This window comes from Sorex araneus, chromosome 1, assembly GCF_027595985.1.
Source record: "Sorex araneus isolate mSorAra2 chromosome 1, mSorAra2.pri, whole genome shotgun sequence".
NCBI classification, from domain to species: Eukaryota; Metazoa; Chordata; class Mammalia; order Eulipotyphla; family Soricidae; genus Sorex; species Sorex araneus.
Genome location: NC_073302.1, coordinates 168,665,683 through 168,668,353, shown reverse-complemented (window position 1 = coordinate 168,668,353; position 2,671 = coordinate 168,665,683).

The following is a 2,671-nucleotide window of genomic DNA, read 5'->3' as shown; positions in this document are numbered from 1 at the left end:
TTTTCAGCAGAGCTGTTTTTTGGGGGGAAACTCCAACAATAGTGAGTTTTGTGTTGAAATATGGAATGTAATCAAGGTAAAGAGAAAGTGAAGTGTAATTTATCAGCTACACAGACGGGGTTGGGGGGTGGGGGGGTGGGAGGTATACTGGGGTTTTTGGTGGTGGAATATGAGCACTGGTGAAGGGACGGGTGTTTGAGCATTGTATAACTGAGACATAAGCCTGAAAGCTTTGTAACTTTCCACATGGTGATTCAATAAAATAAATAAATTAAAAAGAAAAAAAAATTGAAAAAAAAAGTTATTGCTGAGATGATAAATTTTGACAAAGTATAACAAAATTGACAATTTAGTCATTAGAGATGAGAGATAGTATAGCGGTATGAAACTTGCCTGGTATGCAGTCAAGACCAGTTCAAACCAGTGTGTCACACAGAGTCGCCAGAACACTACCAGGGCTGAGCTTGGGGCAGAGTTAGGAGTAAGGCCCCAACATAGCCAGGTATTGCCCAAAACCGGAGAAGAAACACAAATCAGTTCTATAGCCTAGTGATTCTATTGCTAAGAATTTATTAGATAGAAAAATCTCCTCTAGATGTATTTACAGAGATATTCACTGAAGCATCATTTGTCATGTAGCACTGCAGCACGGTCATCCCATTGTTCATCGATTTGCTTGAACAGGCACCAGTAACGTCTCGTTTGTGAGGCTTGTTACTGTTTTTGTCATATTAAATACGCCACGGGTAGCTTGCCAGTCTCTGCCATGCAGGCAGGATACACTCAGTAGCTTGCTGGGCTCTCTGAGAGGGACAGAGGAATCGAACCCGGTTGGCCACGTGCAAGGCAAAATCACTACCCACTGTGCTTTGAAAAGATTGTTTTAGCTATTTAGATTTTTGTGTGATTACATATAAATTTCCAGATTTTTTTTCTATTTCTAGACAAAAATGTCATTGGAATTTTTCAGGAATGATCGCACTAAGTCTGTACGATAGTTGTAACATGGATAACCTGAAACTTTTAAAATTTTGACCACACATGTTCTTCCATTATTTTGTGTCTTTTTTTATAGGTGTTCTTTTTTTTTCTATTTGGGTCATACCCCACAATGCACAGGGCTTATTCCTGGCTCATGCACTCAGGAATTATTCCTGGTGGTGCTTGGGAGACTTATGAGATGCTGGGAATCGAACTCGGGTTGGCCTCGTACAAGACAAACACCCTACCCTCTGTGCTATCACTCCAGTCCCTATAGTTTTATAGTTTTGTTGGGTACATTTATTTCAAGGAATCTTCTCTATTTTGTGCTATTTTAAATTATGTTGGCATATAATGTACAGAAATGCAACTGATCATTACACTGTTTTTCACCTTGCAACTTTATTGGATTAATTCATAGGTTCTAAAAATTGTAACTGTGTGTGTATGAGATTGTGTGATTTTTAATTGTATTTTTTTAATAACTTGAAGATACTGCTATCTTCAGAGACAGTTTTACTTCTTCCTTTCTTTGTTGGATACTTTTTAATTTTTTCTTTTTGTCTAATTGCTTTAGCTAGGACTGACATAAATTTAAATTTATGCTAAATTTAAGTTGTAAGAGTAGGCCTCATTGTCTTATTTTTGATCTTAGAGATAAAGCTTTTAATATTCTATCACTGACTTTAGTTTTAACTGTGGATTTTTTGTATATGTGCTTTATTATGTTGAGATATATTCCATCTAAAATTTAGTGAGTGTTTTTTTGTGAGTGCTTTTTCGGTGAAAGGATGTTGAATTTTGTCAAATATTTTTCTATATCTATTAGCATAAGTTTATAGAACTTTTATTCTTCATTTTGGTAACAGTCAACACATTTATTGATAAATGCTATAGTATAAATGAGTCTTGAGGATATTATACTAAAGGAAATATGTCAGAACAAAAATGACAAATAGTTTTTTACTCCATTTAGATGAGTTATCAAGAGTAATTAAATTCACAGAAGCAGAAAGCAAAATAGTGATTGCCAGAGTGTGAGGTAAGGTGATACCTTGGTATTACTGAGTAGAGTTTTACTATTGCAATCCAAAAGATAGTTTTAAAATATTGATTACAAAACAATGAGGATGTGCTTAACATTAACAATCTATTACTTAACAATGGCTAAGATAGTAAATTTTGTGTTATATGATTTGCTACAATTTAAATTTGTTTAAAGGTTAAGGGAAAACTTCAAAGTACATAACAGCCATTTGAATAATCCATTTATGTCTATAAGTAAAACAGACTCTTAAAAACAAAGTAGTGGAAAAATGTGAAGATGAAAGAATTAGGGATAATTCATTTTGTGTTCCGTTTTTATATTCTCCAGTTTGAGATTTTGGACATTTGTATATTTTGTAAAATATTTAGATTTTAGATTGGTATGAGTTGGAAATAGAAAAACAGGCATCTAGAATAGCAGACATAGTTGGGATAGCCATGTGAAATTGTTGACTTTCGTACAAGGAATGCGTTTTGATTTACTGTTAGTTTGTGATACTATACCAGTCTGGGGCATAGCTGTTATTGATCATATTTGATAAATTTTGACATAGAAAATGAAATATTTATTCAATAAATTACATGAATTAATAAAAAGAAGCAAGTGGGTTAATTAAAAGTGAGGTCCTTTACAGTTTTGATT